Source organism: Oncorhynchus mykiss, chromosome 3 (assembly GCF_057628025.1).
Source record: "Oncorhynchus mykiss isolate SJ-2025 chromosome 3, ASM5762802v1, whole genome shotgun sequence".
Classification (NCBI taxonomy): Eukaryota; Metazoa; Chordata; class Actinopteri; order Salmoniformes; family Salmonidae; genus Oncorhynchus; species Oncorhynchus mykiss.
Window position 1 is genome coordinate 15,827,501 of NC_143024.1, and position 19,554 is coordinate 15,847,054.

The 19,554-nt window shown below is 41.2% G+C and overlaps 1 long non-coding RNA gene across 1 annotated transcript in view; it reads left to right on the forward strand.

The window, feature by feature from the left end:
- Positions 1 to 18,907, forward strand: part of LOC149984404 (uncharacterized) — an 18,961-nt gene extending 54 nt beyond the window's left edge. The window contains exons 1-3 of the long non-coding RNA XR_016492224.1: positions 1 to 159; positions 16,398 to 16,491; positions 17,772 to 18,907. The exon at positions 1 to 159 is cut by the window's left edge and continues 54 nt beyond it. This is a non-coding gene — a long non-coding RNA (uncharacterized LOC149984404). The remainder of the gene's footprint in view (positions 160 to 16,397; positions 16,492 to 17,771) is intronic.
- The last annotated feature ends 647 nt before the right edge of the window (positions 18,908 to 19,554 follow it).

Sequence of the window (19,554 nt, forward strand, 5' to 3'; positions counted from 1 at the left end):
ACAGCTGTGCTTAGCCTGCAGAATGGAGAGAGAGACTTTGGGACATAGCTTACTGGATGAAAGCAAGCATTTGTTTCCTAATGGAACCTTCAGCCCTCCCGGAAGATGAATTATATTCTGTACACCCAGAAATAAGACGTTGGCACCATCACCATCTTGGTAAGTGATCACTTTCTGAGGGTATGACATCCCAGGCTAATTCTGGTTTTGTTTTGTTTTAGCACAGACTGGCTGATGTGTGATACAGTGTTCAGGTAATAGGGGACATGTCGATGGTATTGTATCTAATAATATTTGCAAATCTGTAAGATTGCACAGTTAGTATCGAATTCTATGAATGTGGAAATTCCCCTCACTGATAATATCACCTGTATTATGGGAAATGCATCATCCTAATCAATCTGAAATGGCTTTCCCTTTCCTATGCATTTTCATTTCCAAATACTAAGAGAAAAAGCCCAAACAAATTAAACAGAAACTTGCTTTGGCATGCTAGACGGAAGGGGAAATATCGACTGCAATTTCTGAGAAGACGGACAGACAGACTGACAGACAGACAGGTCTTATCATGGATGCAGCAGCTGTCAGGAACAGCCCAGGTGACAGAAAGGCATCATCTCATCAGCCTTCCCACATCCTGTCAATCCTGCACAATGGACTGATTGACATATCCCTTATATACACCACTACAGCAACCTTCCCACAGCCTGTCAATCCTGCACAATGGACTGATTGACATATCCCTTATATACACCACTACAGCAACCTTCCCACAGCCTGTCAATCCTGCACAATGGACTGATTGACATATCCCTTATATACACCACTACAGCAACCTTCCCACAGCCTGTCAATCCTGCACAATGGACTGATTGACATATCCCTTATATACACCACTACAGCAACCTTCCCACAGCCTGTCAATCCTGCACAATGGACTGATTGACATATCCCTTATATACACCACTACAGCAACCTTCCCACAGCCTGTCAATCCTGCACAATGGACTGATTGACATATCCCTTACTGTATATACGGCAACCTTCCTTTAAGCCGACCTTAAAACAACACTATTTCAGTATGAGAGTATATTTCTTTCCTTCCTCAACTCGACATCGGAGAGATGAACATTTGCTTTCATGCTTCACTCCTAAACTGAAAAGGAAGTTAAATGAGAGAGAGAGAAAGAGAGAGAGAGAGAGAGAGAGAGAGAGAGAGAGAGAGAAGAAGGAAGGAGATGTAATGAGAGTGTTTACAGGAGGTTCCTGTCCATCGGTGAAAGGCAGTCTGCTCATTAAGCTATAGGGAGAACAGAGAAGGCAGTCTGCTCATTAAGCTATAGGGAGAACATAGAAGGCAGTCTGCTCATTAAACTATAGGGAGAACAGAGAAGGCAGTCTGCTCATTAATCTATAGGGAGAACAGAGAAGGCAGTATGCTCATTAATCTATAGGGAGAACAGAGAAGGCAGTCTGCTCATTAATCTATAGGAAGAACAGAGAAGGCAGTCTGCTCATTAATCTATAGGGAGAACAGAGAAGGCAGTCTGCTCATTAATCTATAGGGAGAACAGAGAAGGCAGTCTGCTCATTAATCTATAGGGAGAACAGAGAAGGCAGTCTGCTCATTCATCTATAGGTAGAACAGAGAAGGCAGTATGCTCATTCATCTATAGTGAGAACAGAGAAGGCAGTCTGCTCATTCATCTATAGTGAGAACAGAGAAGGCAGTCTGCTCATTCATCTATAATGAGAAGTGTGTGTGATGATCGAGCCACTGGTCTGGATCTTTCTGCATGGATTCATGAGTTTCTCTGTGGGACACACACACTTCTGATGATATTGTGGTTCCCAGATTGCCACAAAACACATGGCTAACAGTGACAGACAGTCCTTTCTGGAGCTCTGTCCTCCATCCCCCCTGTCCCTCATTCCTCTCTGACACAATAACATTATGGACCGATTTTATACATATCTAATATACTCCATTGGCATCTGTAACATGCCAGGCAACATCCCAACAAGGCAGTAGCGTTGAACAGTAAAAGGAGCCTTCTTTGTGCTACAGCTGCAGAGGGTGTTGGATGTATATACACGGCTGCCTGCTACTTGACTGTGATGGTATTTCATTGAGTGTTTGGCAGGCGTGGCACTGCAGCATTGCTGAAGGAAACAGCTGTTCTCCACAGACAGACAGGCAGACAGAATAACAGACAGACAGAATAACAGACAGACAGACATACCCTTGAGCCACCATGGCTTTATAGGAGTAGAGGTAACAGGCCAGTTCATGTGGTTAATAGATGGTAGTAGTGGAAGACAGGCCAGTTCCTGTGGTTAATAGATGGTAGTAGTGGTAAACAGTGGAAGACAGGCCAGTTCCTGTGGTTAATAGATGGTAGTAGTGGTAAACAGTGGAAGACAGGTCAGTTCATGTGGTTAATAGATGGTAGTAGTGGAAGACAGGCCAGTTCCTGTGGTTAATAGATGGTAGTAGTGGTAAACAGTGGAAGACAGGCCAGTTCATGTGGTTAATATATGGTAGTAGTGGTAAACAGTGGAAGACAGGCCAGTTCATGTGGTTAATAGATGGTAGTAGTGGTAAACAGTGGAAGACAGGCCAGTTCCTGTGGTTAATAGATGGTAGTAGTGGTAAACAGTGGAAGACAGGCCAGTTCATGTGGTTAATAGATGGTAGTAGTGGTAAACAGTGGAAGACAGGCCAGTTCATGTGGTTAATAGATGGTAGTAGTGGTAAACAGTGGAAGACAGGCCAGTTCCTGTGGTTAATAGATGGTAGTAGTGGAAGACAGGCCAGTTCATGTGGTTAATAGATGGTAGTAGTGGTAAACAGTGGAAGACAGGTCAGTTCCTGTGGTTAATAGATGGTAGTAGTGGTAAACAGTGGAAGACAGGCCAGTTCATGTGGTTAATAGATGGTAGTAGTGGTAAACAGTGGAAGACAGGCCAGTTCATGTGGTTAATAGATGGTAGTAGTGGTAAACAGTGGGAGACAGGCCAGTTCCTGTGGTTAATAGATGGTAGTAGTGGTAAACAGTGGAAGGCAGGCCAGTTCCTGTGGTTAATAGATGGTAGTAGTGGTAAACAGTGGAAGACAGGCCAGTTCCTGTGGTTAATAGATGGTAGTAGTGGTAAACAGTGGAAGACAGGCCAGTTCCTGTGGTTAATAGATGGTAGTAGTGGTAAACAGTGGAAGACAGGTCAGTTCCTGTGGTTAATAGATGGTAGTAGTGGTAAACAGTGGAAGACAGGCCAGTTCCTGTGGTTAATAGATGGTAGTAGTGGTAAACAGTGGAAGACAGGTCAGTTCCTGTGGTTAATAGATGGTAGTAGTGGTAAACAGTGGAAGACAGGTCAGTTCCTGTGGTTAATAGATGGTAGTAGTGGTAAACAGTGGAAGACAGGCCAGTTCCTGTGGTTAATAGATGGTAGTAGTGGTAAACAGTGGAAGACAGGCCAGTTCATGTGGTTAATAGATGGTAGTAGTGGAAGACAGGCCAGTTCATGTGGTTAATAGATGGTAGTAGTGGTAAACAGTGGAAGACAGGTCAGTTCCTGTGGTTAATAGATGGTAGTAGTGGTAAACAGTGGAAGACAGGTCAGTTCCTGTGGTTAATAGATGGTAGTAGTGGAAGACAGGCCAGTTCATGTGGTTAATAGATGGTAGTAGTGGTAAACAGTGGAAGACAGGCCAGTTCCTGTGGTTAATAGATGGTAGTAGTGGAAGACAGGCCCGTTCATGTGGTTAATAGATGGTAGTAGTGGTAAACAGTGGAAGACAAGGTCAGTTCTTGTGGTTAATAGATGGTAGTAGTGGTAAACAGTGGAAGACAGGCCAGTTCCTGTGGTTAATAGATGGTAGTAGTGTTAAACAGTGGAAGGCAGGCCAGTTCCTGTGGTTAATAGATGGTAGTAGTGGTAAACAGTGGAAGACAGGTCAGTTCCTGTGGTTAATAGATGGTAGTAGTGGTAAACAGTGGAAGACAGGTCAGTTCCTGTGGTTAATAGATGGTAGTAGTGGTAAACAGTGGAAGACAGGCCAGTTCATGTGGTTAATAGATGGTAGTAGTGGAAGACAGGCCAGTTCATGTGGTTAATAGATGGTAGTAGTGGTAAACAGTGGAAGACAGGTCAGTTCCTGTGGTTAATAGATGGTAGTAGTGGTAAACAGTGGAAGACAGGCCAGTTCATGTGGTTAATATACATATGCTAGTAGGGGTCAACAGTGTGTCTAGACACACTAAAGCACTAGGCCACTACATGCCAATGATTGAAGTAGGACACACTGCTAATAGTATTCAGGGAGGTTGAATGTGACTTAAATGTTATGTCTGCGTCCCACAAGACACCACATTCCCACTATAAAGCTACGGTCTGCACTGAACTCAAAAACACCATAATTCAAATAACCAGCAAGTAAAAGACATTGATCAGAGCCTGTACTATTGACCTTAGGAGGGCAGATACTGTATATGTTAATACCTGGTGCCTTGACTAAAACAGGAATGATGAATGTCATTACAGGATATCAAGAGAGAGTAAATGAACATGTGACTTCTCTCTTCCTCCCCCCAGCTAGCTGTGCTAAATATTTCTCTGTGCATCTGTCCTAAATTGAGAGGTGATTTATAAAATGGAGAGCCGGCGGTAATGCATTACTAATACCATTAAAGCATTGCATTTCTTAATTCCTTTCACGGGAACTTGGTACCCTTCTGCTGTCTGAAAAGCAGGTCCTTTTTCCTCCCTTCTAAAATAATTGAATCCAACGCGACCACCTTCAGGCGAAACTGTGAAAGTAGTTAGAGTCATTTCTTGGTCACATTATCATCATGATCAGATCTGTAATGAAGCAGAATAATGCCCTTTGCCTTATTGGGGAATGTGAGGATGTGCTCTTGTTATATTTGCCACAGTATCAGAACAACACAAGGGAGAGGAATTAACATCTACTAATTAGACCATTATAACAAAATATTATCGTTGTGGACCCCAGGAAGAGTAGCTACTTCTTCTGCAAAAGCTAACGGGGATCCAAATAAACAAATAAATAAACAAATGTCAATTATATTGAACATCTTCAATGTTTTACATAAAAGGGTCGCCACTTTTCACATGACATAAATGAATGTGCAACACAATGACATAAAATCCCATTTCGTACAGGTACCTATGGAATAAATGGAACTGGACAGCATATTGCACTTTTCACTATTTCAGTCAGAACTTATGTATCATGGGAAATCAATATGAATCTAGAATAACTACAGCACAAAATCAAAGAATGACTATGTGGTGTATGTATGAACTCCACAAAGATACACTGTCCCATGTAGACACATGTCAGGGTTTAACTGTATTTGATAACCAATTATGCCTTTGGTAGATCTAGTTAAAAATATCTATGTGGATTCTGGACATGATACAATGCTTTTTCCCCAGGGCTATAAAGGGCTGTTTGGTTTATTTCACCAGTTAAACTTGAATATAGGAGCGCTGCCAACCCGCTGAGGGAATTAAGCAGAGTGAAATGCAGAGTGGTGCTGCTGAATGGGCAGATTGGCAGGCCTACCCTTCTACTCTACTCTAACAAGTCCACACAATGAACACACGACCAGCCCCATTACCCGCCGAGCTAAAGTGGAGAGACAGGGAGGCAGGGGCTGAAGATGAAAGACATTTTCATAAGCCCATCCGCAGTCTATTATTGGCCACTTGTAATTGATCCCTATACTGGTCAAGCCTTCTCACAATAGTGATGTTGAACATAGACCTACTAATGTCTACACATAATGATGTGAAGTTGTTATAATGAAATATGTTTCTGTAGGATATGATCTTGAATATTGTTTCTCCCCTTTGACAGAAGTAGAACTTTGTCTGTGGGAAAAAGTACAAAATGGATACATCTATCTACATGTTAATGGTATAGGATACATCTATCTACATGCTAATGGTACAGGATACATCTATCTACATGTTAATGGTATAGGATACATCTATCTACATGCTAATGGTACAGGATCATTCTATGTACATTTTAACGGTATAGGATACATCTATCTACATGCTAATGGTACAGGATACATCTATCTACATGCTAATGGTACAGGATACATCTATCTACATTTTAACGGTATAGGATACATCTATCTACATGCTAATGGTACAGGATACATCTATCTACATGCTAATGGTACAGGATACATCTATCTACATTTTAACGGTATAGGATACATCTATCTACATGCTAATAGTACAGGATACATCTATCTACATTTTAATGGTACAGGATACATCTATCTACATTTTAATGGTACAGGATCATTCTATCTACATTTTAATGGTACAGGATCATTCTATGTACATTTTAATGGTATAGGATCATTCTATGTACATGTTAATGGTACAGGATACATCTATCTACATTTTAATGGTACAGGATACATCTATCTACATTTTAATGGTACAGGATACATCTATCTACATTTTAATGGTACAGGATACATCTATCTACATTTTAATGGTACAGGATACATCTATCTACATTTTAATGGTACAGGATACATCTATCTACATTTTAGTATTTTGAATTTGACTACAAATGAGTTGTAGCTGTAGTACACTTCACCAGCACAGTGTTGTTTGGGAGAGAGGATATTTCATTTCCAAGGTATTTTTTATATAGGTTGTTGTGTCGGTCATCAGTCGTGTTAAGCGACTCCAGTTTAAAAAGGAAAGGCTGAAATAAATGCAGTACATAACAGTGGAAGGGAAATGGTCTTGACTTGATTGGCATCAAATGATTGTAGCGTTTGATCTTCTTCTCACATACATCACAGTAAAAACCAAAGGGTTGGTTCACTGGTACGCAGCAATCAATCTGGTTCATTACATGGATTCAAGTAGCTTTGTCTTTAAAAATATATATATATATTTTGCTGTGAAATGAAGTAGCTCTTTTTAGCAAGTTTTATAGCAACATGTCATGAATTGAAATGATTACTATAGTGATGAAAGATTCATAACGATGATACACACTTCCTGCAACAATATCTTTGAATACATTTGTGTGAAAAAAGGATCTATTCTGTATCCTTTTATTTAGCCGCTACATTTTGCTTAAATTCCAAACCCTTAGACACAATACATTACTACCATACATTTCATGAAGCAGAAGGCATAGAGGGTCATTTACTGTAGGATTGACTTGCCATTTGTTCTCATAAGTAGTGAAAGAAGTCACCTCACTTTTAATGCAAATTCATACAGATCCCTAATGGCCATAGACATATAATTCTATAGTGAGAACAGCAGAGATGTTAGAAAGATGACAAACCTCTGGCGTCAGTCCTCCTGGCTTTGAGAGAGACATCAGGACAGCACACCATTCAGTGGTGATGAAAGCCCTGCAGCCTGTAAAAAGAAGAAGACAGATATTTTTGTCATGTGCATAAACACCTCGTTTCTGTTGTGTGAAGGCATCACTGTGATATACAGTACATAGAACCATTTAACAAACACACATGCACTCATGTACAAGTACACGGACGGACGGACGGACAGACGGACGGACGGACAGAAACCTGAAACCTGAATATATTAATTGTACTCAACATCTTATGTATCAGTATCAATAAAACTGAGACCTACAAAACAGTCAATACTGATCTAACATATCTAGTAGCATTGTTCTAAAGCAGCAGTCTACCCTTCCTCTCTTTATAGACAGTGGAGGGAGGTGAGGACACAGTGAGGACTCTCAATGCCTCTCCTCTCCCAGGCAGGCAGGCAGGAAGGCAAGCAGGCAGGAAGGCAAGCAGGCAGGAAGGCAGGCAGCCAGGCAGGCAGGCAGGCAGGCACTCTACGCTGCCTGGCTGATAATAGGGTCATTAATCATGCGTTCACAGACTACTCTCTATCAGACGTAAGTCCTATGATTATGGCCATTGATTGGGGTGAAATAGTCCTCTGCTGCTGCTACTGCTTGGACCAATCTAGTCCAGGCTTGTTGGGGCGTGATTGTTTATTAGTTGACTCATTGATTAAAGAATGAAAGCTAACAAAATGGAGTTTGAATGATTTCACTCTCATTAATATGTGTAGTAGATGATCGACGCTGTGGTTCAGTAGGTCCATAGGACATATAGTATAGTATAGTAGTATATCGAGTATAGTATAGTATTGTGCAGTACAGTGTAGTATAGTATAGTGTGGTATAGTGTGGCATAGTATAGTGTGGTATAGTATGGATGGGGCATAGTGTGACATAGTTTAGTATAGTGTAGCATAGTGTGATATAGTTTAGTATAGTGTAGTGTAGTATAGCATGGTTTTCCAAACTGGGTACTGGGGCCCCCTTGGGTGCACATTTTGGTTTTTGCCCAGGCATTACACAGCTGATTCAAATAACAAACTCATCAGCTTGGATTATTTGAATCAGCTGTGTAGTGCTAGGGGGAAACTAAATGTGCATCCCCAGGGAGGGCTCCAGGACAGGGTATTATGGGAAACCCTGTAGCATAGTATAGTATAGTATAGTATAGTATAGTATAGTATAGCATAGTATAGTATAGTATAGTATAGCATAGCATAGCATAGCATAGCATGGTATGGTATGGTATGGTATGGTATAGTATAGTATAGTATAGTATAGTATAGTATAGTATAGTATAGCATAGTATAGTATAGTATAGTATGGTATGGTATAGTATAGTATAGTATAGTGTAATATAGCATAGCATAGCATAGTATAGTATAGTATAGTATAGCATAGCATAGTATAGTATAGTATAGTATAGTATAGTATAGTATAGTCAACATGGCTCAATTCCCCCAAGGAGTAATATGTTTTATCATTTTAAATGTTTTACAAATTTACAAGGGAGGTTCATTCTCCCCTTTCTACTGTCATTTCCCCCTTTCTACTAGATTATGTTAATAACAAGTTAATAATCAGATAGGGAATTGCTACATATGTACAATACAATGTATCACATATAAAGTACAGGTATTAGATAAATATTAATTGTTGAACTTGGATTCAATAAGGAAAGATAAACAAGGTGTATTGAAGGAATTATAGACACAATTCACAAACTGTATTCACCTCATTATTCACTGAAATATGGTCGGGTCTGACTTCCGGTTAAGCACTTTGGGCCAATAGTTTGCCACTAGCTAGCTATCGCTTCTCACAACTTTCCAGACATGGATTCACACAAAACAGGCATTACTCTCAGTAGCAGCGACTTATTTATAGAGTCCTATGTAATGACAGTTAGACAAATCCTAAATAGTGTCTGTTTCCCTTCACCTGATTAAATGTGACAGTAATGACAGTTGGAGTTAAATTCAATCCCTGTCTATTCTCAGCGCTCCCTCATTGTCTTTCAAACCATATGCTGCTGGACAAACAAAGATTTTACATAGAACACCCTAACCTGAAAATACACAACAGAGAGAACACACATAATAAGCTTTCTTTTTTAAAGGAGGATACAGAATTAGGGCAGTCTAAAACATGGATTGAAATAGAAACGTGACAAAGCTCCCGGGGCCAGTCAAAATGGCTTCTATCTCTGTGTGCCCCACTAATGAAAGGATATAGCTGTGTGGACACTGAACACCTGTGGTGGTTCGTCTGGTTTTACACAGTAGCTATGTGTTGTAGCTATGTCTTTTCCTTACATTGTCAGATAAATACTGGGAAACTACAAGACATTCGATATGAAACATGCTTTGTTGTAGTTTGAGTATAACATTTGAAATGAGTGCAAAAGAAAAATATTTTTTTGTCTACCTCTATGGCGTCTGCTTTTCAGTGGTCAGGTGTGAGCATGTCTATGGATTTGCGGAAAAGATTTTTACACTAAGTGTTTCTTGCAAATGTGGTTGATGCTTATCTTGTATGTCACGATATCTGACTTCTATCTGCCAAGATTTACATAGTGAATACACTTCACTTAATAAGGTGAAAATGAGCAAGGAGAACAGAGAAAGGGATGTGTATGTGAGTGTGTGTGTTTCTTAAGCTTCCTAAAGCAGCCACACACCAACTCCTGTAGATAAAACCCATAGCGAGCTCTGTCACTCAATTAATGTCACTTTTTATCTTCCGTTAACATACCTGCCATCCTCAGCGAGGAATTAAAGCACTCTCTCTATATCTCTCTCTCTCTCTCTGGGGGAGTAAGAAGTAAGCTAAGGGGAGTAAGAAGAAGCTAAGCAGAAGGCCGGGTGGATTAAATTTAGAGCTAATAATTTAGCGGTGTAAAAAAAGGACAGATTTGGGGTTCACAATCCAAATGTTTTCTTCATACTAAAACATGAATGTCTTTTGGTTTCTTTAAATACTAGTATGGTGTGATAAATAACAGGTCTAATATAAATAAACTGGCTGGTACCACCCCACCACATAGGAGACGGCTCAAATGGCGGCATGGAAATCGCTGACATTTTGTGGCAGAGTTTTTCTCACTTGCCCGGCAGCAGCAAATCCCCTGTTGAGAGGACTTGAGTGTGAAATCCATTTAGGACAGATTCCTGCAGAAAGCTTGTCATCTCATTGAAAAGATACCCCTCTCAAAATATGGAACAAGGCCTGTAGGTGTCAAATGCATCACATTCTTATAGCCTCAGTCCCCCAGCCAATCTCCTGTTTATTTAGTTAGTGTGTGTACACAGAGAAAACAAGCCAGGGTAATTGTTTCTTGTTTAATTTCCTATCTATACGTGGCAGCGGAAACAAGCATGTCCTCGGGCAGCAAACAAACATGACTGCAGTACCAAGGTTACTGAATCACAAAGAGAAGAACATGTCTGAAAAAGAGCACGTTAAAGGATTCCGTGAGAAAGTCCCTGAGGATGACAGTACAGCAGGCCCCAGATCAGTTTTTACTAAGACCACGTCCTAAACGGAACCCTATTTCCTATTTAGTACACTACTAAAGCTCCACGGATGATGTAGGGAATAGGTTGCCATTTGAGACGCCTCCTAAGGTCGTTCTGCAGCAGACCCACTCCTGACCTTGCCTTTAAACATGACAATGGATTCACTTTTAGAAGTCTTACTCATACTTCCAGCGTGTTTGTACGAGGTTTCACGGTATCACACAGACGGCATATTGAAGCAGGCAGGAGAGGGTAAGCTGTATTTTATTATCCTCAGAGCAGCTTTGTTCCTCTACATCCTAGTAGTTCACCACTCACCCTTTAAGTCATTTTATAACACAATCCTGTACTAGACAGACTGTGCTTGGGGAGTCACAAAGTGTATATTGATAGACTACACCATGCTACACCATTCAGAGTTAAAACCCCAGTCATTTTCCAATAGGAAACTACATCTGAAAGCCCTAGAATGGCAGATGTGGCAGACACGTCTGTCGCAGTTCCCTGCAGCCTCCAGTTGCTTAGTTACTTTCAGCGGGTGGCTCATGCTCTCTAGGCCATAGGGGACGTAGGGTCTAACTTCTCCTTCCGTATCCTTCCATCTCCCCTGCAGTGTTAGCTGAGAGGGGGATGTAGGGTCTAATGTCTCCTTCCGTATCCTTCCACCTCCCCTTCAGTGTTAGCTGAGAGGTGGGCTGGGAACTATGTTGTGGGAACCGTTCCCATGGAGAAGTGGACTGGTGGGAGGTCAGATAAGGATGAACTACTACTGTTCTACTGTTCCAGAAGGAAACTGCTGCACTACCATTCTAGATTAACATGGTCACTGAGGAGGAAACTGCTGCACTACCATTCTAGATTAAAATGGTCACTGAGGAGGAGACTGCTGCACTACCATTCTAGATTAACATGGTCACTGAGGAGGAGACTGCTGCATTACCATTCTAGATTAACATGGTCACTGAGGAGGAGGCTGCTGCACTACCATTCTAGATTAACATGGTCACTGAGGAGGAGACTGCTGCACTACCATTCTAGATTAACATGGTCACTGAGGAGGAGGCTGCTGCACTACCATTCTAGATTAACATGGTCACTGAGGAGGAGACTGCTGCACTACCATTCTAGATTAACATGGTCACTGAGGAGGAGGCTGCTGCACTACCATTCTAGATTAACATGGTCACTGAGGAGGAGACTGCTGCACTACCATTCTAGATTAACATGGTCACTGAGGAGGAAACTGCTGCACTACCATTCTAGATTAACATGGTCACTGAGGAGGAGACTGCTGCATTACCATTCTAGATTAACATGGTCACTGAGGAGGAGGCTGCTGCACTACCATTCTAGATTAACATGGTCACTGAGGAGGAGACTGCTGCACTACCATTCTAGATTAACATGGTCACTGAGGAGGAGGCTGCTGCACTACCATTCTAGATTAACATGGTCACTGAGGAGGAGACTGCTGCACTACCATTCTAGATTAACATGGTCACTGAGGAGGAGACTGCTGCATTACCATTCTAGATTAACATGGTCACTGAGGAGGAGGCTGCTGCACTACCATTCTAGATTAACATGGTCACTGAGGAGGAGACTGCTGCACTACCATTCTAGATTAACATGGTCACTGAGGAGGAAACTGCTGCACTACCATTCTAGATTAACATGGTCACTGAGGAGGAAACTGCTGCACTACCATTCTAGATTAACATGGTCACTGAGGAGGAGACTGCTGCATTACCATTCTAGATTAACATGGTCACTGAGGAGGAGGCTGCTGCACTACCATTCTAGATTAACATGGTCACCGAGGAGGAGACTGCTGCACTACCATTCTAGATTAACATGGTCACTGAGGAGGAAGCTGCTTCACTGATACTCCACAGCGTATGTACTGTACAATGTTGTCAAAACTGTCAGCTAAACACCAAGAAAGACATTTGAAGAATTTCAGAAGTGTTTAGAGTTACTATTATTTCTTTCAACCCAATTCCACAATTTTCGGTGACTTCACCCCTACCCATATGTACATACTGTATCTACCTCAATGACCTCGTACCCCTGCACATCCACTCAGCACTGGTACCACGTGTATATAGCCAAGGTAACGTCACTACTTGTGTATTTATTCCTTGTGTTATCATTTTTCTACATTGTTCTCTCTGCATTGTTGGGAAGGGCTTGTAAGTAAGCATTTCACTGTAGTCTACACTAGTTGTTTACCAAGTATGTGACAAATTAGTAATTATTTGACCTCAACCTATACGCTTTTCCGGATATTCAGTGTCCGATATTTTTTATTTTTTTATTTTACCTTTATTTAACTAGGCAAGTCAGTTAAGAACAAATTCTTATTTTCAATGACGGCCTAGGAACAGTGGGTTAACTGCCTGTTCAGGGGCAGAACGACAGATTTGTACCTTGTCAGCTCGGGGATTTGAACTTGCAGCCTTTCGGTTACTAGCCCAACACTCTAACCACTAGGCTACCCTAGGCTACTGAGATGTCTAAGTGTGCTTCCCAAATGACACCCTATTCCCTACATACAGTGCCTTCGGGAATGATTTAGACGCCTTGACTTTTTCCACATTTTGTTACATTATAGCCTTATTCTAAAATGGATACACAATACCCCATAATGAAAAACAGATGTTAGGAAATTTTAGCAAATTTATAATAACTTAAAAACAGAAATACCTTATTTACTTAAGTATTCAGACCCTTTGCTATTAGACTCAAAATTGAGCTCAGGTGCATCCTGTTTCCATTGATCATCCTTGAAATGTTTCTACAACTCGATTGGAGTCCACCTGTGGTAAATTCAATTGATTGGACATGATCTGGAAAGGTACACACCTGTCTATATAAGGTCTCACAGTTGACAGTGCATGTCAGAGCAAAAACCAAGCCATGAGATTGAAAGAGTCGTCTGTAGAGCTCAGAGACAGGATTGTGTCGAGGATCAGATCTGGGGAAGGGTACCAAAAAATGTCTGCAGCACAGCCCGCTGGGAGTTTGCCAAAAGGCACCTAAAGACTCTCAGACCATGAGAAACAAAATTCTCTGGTCTGATGTAACCAAGATTGAACTCTTTGGTCTGAATGCCAAGCGTCACGTCTGGAGGAAACATAGCACCATCCCTGCACCATCCCTACGGTGGTGGAAGAATCAGGCTGTGGAGGTGTTTTTCAGCGGCAGGGACTGGAAGACTAGTCAGGATCGAGGCAAAGACGAACAGAGCAAAGTACAGAGAGTTCCTTAATGAAAACCTTCTCCAGAGCTCCCAGGACCTCAGACTGGGGCGAAGGTTCGCCCTCCAAAAGGACAACGACACTGTAACGATCTGCGTCTTCATCGGATGAGGAGTAGGAAGGATCGGACCAAAACGCAGCGTGGTAAGTGTCTATGATTATTTATTATCCCAGAACACGAAAATACAAAATAACAAAGTGAATGTAAGAAATGAAAATCGAAACAGTCCTGAACGATGAAAACACAAAACAGGAAACAACTACCCACAAACACCAGGTGGGAAAAGGCTAGTATGGTTCTCAATCAGAGACAACGATAGACAGCTGCCTCTGATTGGGAACCATACCAGGCCAAACACATAGAAAAGAAAACATAGAAAAACAACATTGAATGCCCATAAAAAAGGAACTAAGGTCAGGACGTGACAGACCCTAAGCACACAGCCAAGACAACGCAGGAGTGGCATCGGAACAAGTCTCTGAATGTCCTTGAGGGGCCCATCCAGAGCCCGGACTTAAACCTGATCGCACATCTCTGGTGAGACCTGAAAATAGCTGTGCAGCAACACTCCCCATCCTACCTGACAGAGCTTGAGAGGATCTGCAGAGAAGAATAAAAGAAACTCCCCAAATACAGGTGTGCCAAGCTTGTAGTTTCATACCCAAGAAGACTTGAGGCTATAATCACTGCCAAAGGTGCTTCAACAAAGTACTGAGTAAAGGGTGTGAATACTTATTTAAATGTAATATTTCCATTTTTTATTTTTAACAATTTACAAGCATTTTTTTTAAACTATTTTTGCTTTGTCATTATGGGGTATTGTGTGTAGATTGATGAGGGGAAAAAACAATTTAATCAATTTTAGAATAAGGCTGTAATGTAACAAAATGTGGAAAAAGTCAAGGGGTCTGAATACTTTCCGAAGGCACTGTAGTGCACTACTTTTGACCAGAGCTCTATGTAGTATATATGGAATAGGGCACCATTTGGGATGCGTACTAAGGCTCAGTCAGTATATAGGTTAAATCTCACATTTATAGGATAGGGTTGTTTAATGCAGAATCAAATGAGATCTTGACCTCCACCTGGCACAGACAGAAAACCTGGAGTTAACTACCTGGGGTTATCTACCTGGGGTTAACTACCTGGGGTTAACTACCTGGGGTTAACTACCTGGGGGTAACTACCTGGGGTTAACTACCTGGGGTTAACTACCTGGGGTTAACTACCTGGGGGTAACTACCTGGGGGTAACTACCTGGGGTTAACTACCTGGGGTTAACTACCTGGGGTTAACTACCTGGGGGTTAACTACCTGGGGGTTAACTACCTGGGGGTAACTACTTGGGGGTAACTACCTGGGGTTAACTACCTGGGGTTAACGAAGCAGAGATGGATTGTGATGAATGTTCCTGCTGTAAGAAACAGCGTGAGGTACGCTCTTAGAAAAAAGGCTTCCAAAAGGATTCTTCGGCTTTCCCCATAGGAGAACCCTTTTTGGTTCCAGGAAGAACCCTTTTGGGTTCCATGTACAGCCCTTTGTGAAAAGGGTTCTACCTGGAACCAAAAAGGGTTATTCTACGGGGACAGCCGAAGAACAATTTTAGGTTGTAGATATGACCTTTTTTCCTAAGAGTGTGTTCTAGATTGTAGATAGCAGGGACCGTATATCAAGCGTCTCAGAGGAGTTCTGATTTAAGATCAGTGTTACCTTTTAAATCACAATGAATAAGATTAGATGGACAGGAGGGACATACTCTTAGATCAGTACGTCTACTCTAAGACACTTGATACATACGGCCACAAGTCTGAGCCACATGTTAATATACTGTATAGCAGTGTTTCTCAACCTCCGGTCCACGGGCCGGTGCCAGTCCACGGGATGTTGCTGGCTGATCCCTGATTTAGTCAAGGAGGAAAAATCACAGTTTATCAGTCCCTGACACAAGAGGGACCAGAGTATGCTGGTTCGTGGTAAAAAATAACTTGAGAAATACTGGTGTACAGATGTAGGATGTTAATGTGATCACCCTGTTGCAGGATAACTTTTCTGCAGTGCAGGACATTTAAAACTTGTAGTGTGTTTTAAAAAGGCTTCTGAAGTTTGTAATTTCAACGTTGACATTTCAGACTTAATTTTCCCTGATGAAAAATGTGTCAACCCCTACAAAAATGTCCATTCATTATAATCCACATAATAATGAACATTTTCTATTGCTGCAGGATTATTTTCCTGCTGTAGCAAACTGTCTCAAATGAAGATCCTACATCTGTATACGTCAACCAAAGACTCGTCACTCTTCCTGTTCCTGCCGAGGTGAGGTGTCTGTCTGCACAGACCAGTGAAGCATGTGAAAATGACTCCACGTTGACTCTGTCATACTCTGTCATACCATCTCCTCTGTTCTGTCCCTTTAGATGTCACCCAACCCACTGCCAGCAGCTACTATTAGCCTGCACAATAATTATTATGGAGTATATATGGTCAGTAATAGCTCCATTGGTGCCTCAGCACCTTTGATATGGAAATGTGCTGGTGTATGTTTGACTAACTACACATGTGGGCTATGGAAGCGTGGGAAGACAATGAAGAATGGAGGTTCCTTTGGGGACCCTGTTCTAAAATGCTTCAACAAATTGGGACTGAGGGTATGCCTCTTTGAACATGTGTTGAAGCCCTCACCGCCCATATGCATGTCAAATTGACATATGACAAATTGCAAAAGTCATTGATGGAATAACTTGATGGCAGATAATGAACTCATATGGCTCACTGGACTATGTGACTCCCTGCCAGACAGGTTGTCACAAAAGGCTGAGAGAATCAACTCGTAACAAAAATAATACATATCTTCTGGACGAGTCTTAAGATCTTATGAATCATATAATTGATATTGCCCAATCAAAAACATTTTTAAATGTCTGTGGATTTTTCTCTTCAGACATAAAGACAGTATTTGTTCACAAAAATAATTACCTCATAATTACTGAATAATATCACATTAAAATACATTAATATTAGAACAATGAAATGTAATATTTCCATAAAGGAGAAGATGGATAAACAGTCGACACTAAGAACGACAACCCCGTGCGTATCAGCCACAGCCAGTACAAAGAGAGATAAAAGGGTCTTACCTTCCTTTACCAGAACATGAGAGTAGACACACACTATATGAACAGGCAGACGAGAGAGAACCCATCATTGTTCTCCCACACACACAGCTTGCTCTGGCTCTCTCTCTCTCTCTGTCTCTCTCTGTCTCCCTCTGCTTCTCTCTTTCTTTCTCTCTCTGGATGGATGGAAATATGCTGGAGTAACAGTCTACCCCCAGCACCATCCCCCCCTCCATCACCGCTCGGAATCCCACCCTGTGCATACAGTCTCTCTCTCTCTCTCTCTCTCCCATATGATCATGCGATGTGTGTGAGAGTGAGTGCGCTTGTAAGTATATAGTATGTCAATGTGTGTGTGTGTTTGCACGTATGCATGCGTGTGTGTGTGTATTTTTGCGTGCATGTTATGTGTATGTGTGTACATGCATGGGGTGAGTGTGTGTATTACTACTGTACAAGTGTGTATTTCTGTTTCACCAGAGGGCTAGCTACTAGCGAAAACAAACAGGAACCTTCCCGACCCCAGCCCCCCCGGGCCCCCCAGTCCCCCAGTCCTGGGCGACAGCCATCAGAAGGCAGCAGAGAGGATATATCCCACATCTGTTTTACCAGCCCCTAGGGGAGCACACGACTCCAGATACTTACCCCAGCTGCATTATAAACACGTTAATGCTTCCATTATATGGAATAGGAGCGTCGCTGTTTTAACATGGAGGAGAGAAGAGGGAGACGTGGAAGGGCAAGCCTGGGCACCACCACGTTCTGCTGACTGGAGGGATTTCACCCCGTCCACTGTCTCCACACAGCTGGGCCGGCCGGACTAAATAGGGTGTCATTTGGGACGCAGTCTTTTCACCCAGACCATTCAGATTGGGGATACATCTCTAAGCAGCTAGCAGGGGCAGCAAGGCAGACTACTACTTAACAAATACCTCCATATTTCTCCACCGACTGATTTTCCTTTTGTGGTTTTAATTGTTGCTGCAGATTTCAGTACTCAATCAAAATCATTTTTATTTCATTACATTTCCATCCATCTAAATGTTCTAACAGTGAGCAATGTAGAGGGATGAATTGTACAGATGGAAGATGCACAAACCCGCACACACACACACACACACACACACACACACACACAGTATAGTAACGCTGATGTTGTACATTGCTATGCTGGAAAGATAAGGATATTTTTTTGTTAAATGTCACATGTGAATTCTCCTATAGATAATTAACATACTTTTTTAATGACTAATTTCACTCTGTATGATTTTGTAAACATAAATATGTGTTGCATACTGTATGTTATATTTGTACCATATAATTAATGGACCCATTAGAACCCAGTTACTGAACATGTTTGATATGTCTCTCTCTCTATATGTTATTATAGGAGGATGATGGTACTACTAAACAGACATAAACAATCATATCTATGTCATTCTGTCTCTAATCTACTAGTAAAATGTACGCCGTGGGATTTAGTACCAACTATTTTCTGAGGAGTCATTTCTCCATTTTCAATATACACTATTTTACAACATGTGTGTGTTTTAGTTCATGACATTTCTGAAAGGCAATGACAAAATAAATGGTGTTGTAAACTCTCTCATTAAAAATCTAATTCATTAGTTCCCAACTGCCTTTGTTCCACATGCCCACTGAGAGAACAAAGGATTTGAACCCCCACCATAACATACCATACGCCCCTCACACTGGTTCCTCACTAACACATCTTACAACCATCTCTGTTGCATTCTTCTGCGTGTACGTTGGACGGGCTGGTATTCAAGGTTCAGTGTATTACCATGTCTAAAGAAATAGGGTTTTATAATCCCTTGCCATGGAGTATAATATAATACAGAGTGTATATAATACAGAGTGTATATAATACAGTGTTTATAATACAGAGTGTATATAATACAGAGTGTATATAATACAGTGTGTATATAATACAGAGTGTATATAATACAGTGTTTATAATACAGAGTGTATATAATACAGTGTTTATAATACAGAGTGTATATAATACAGAGTGTATATAATACAGTGTGTATATAATACAGAGTGTATATAATACAGTGTTTATAATACAGAGTGTATATAATACAGAGTGTATATAATACAGTGTTTATAATACAGAGTGTATATAATACAGAGTGTATATAATACAGTGTTTATAATACAGAGTGTATATAATACAGAGTGTATATAATACAGTGTTTATAATACAGAGTGTATATAATACAGAGTGTATATAATACAG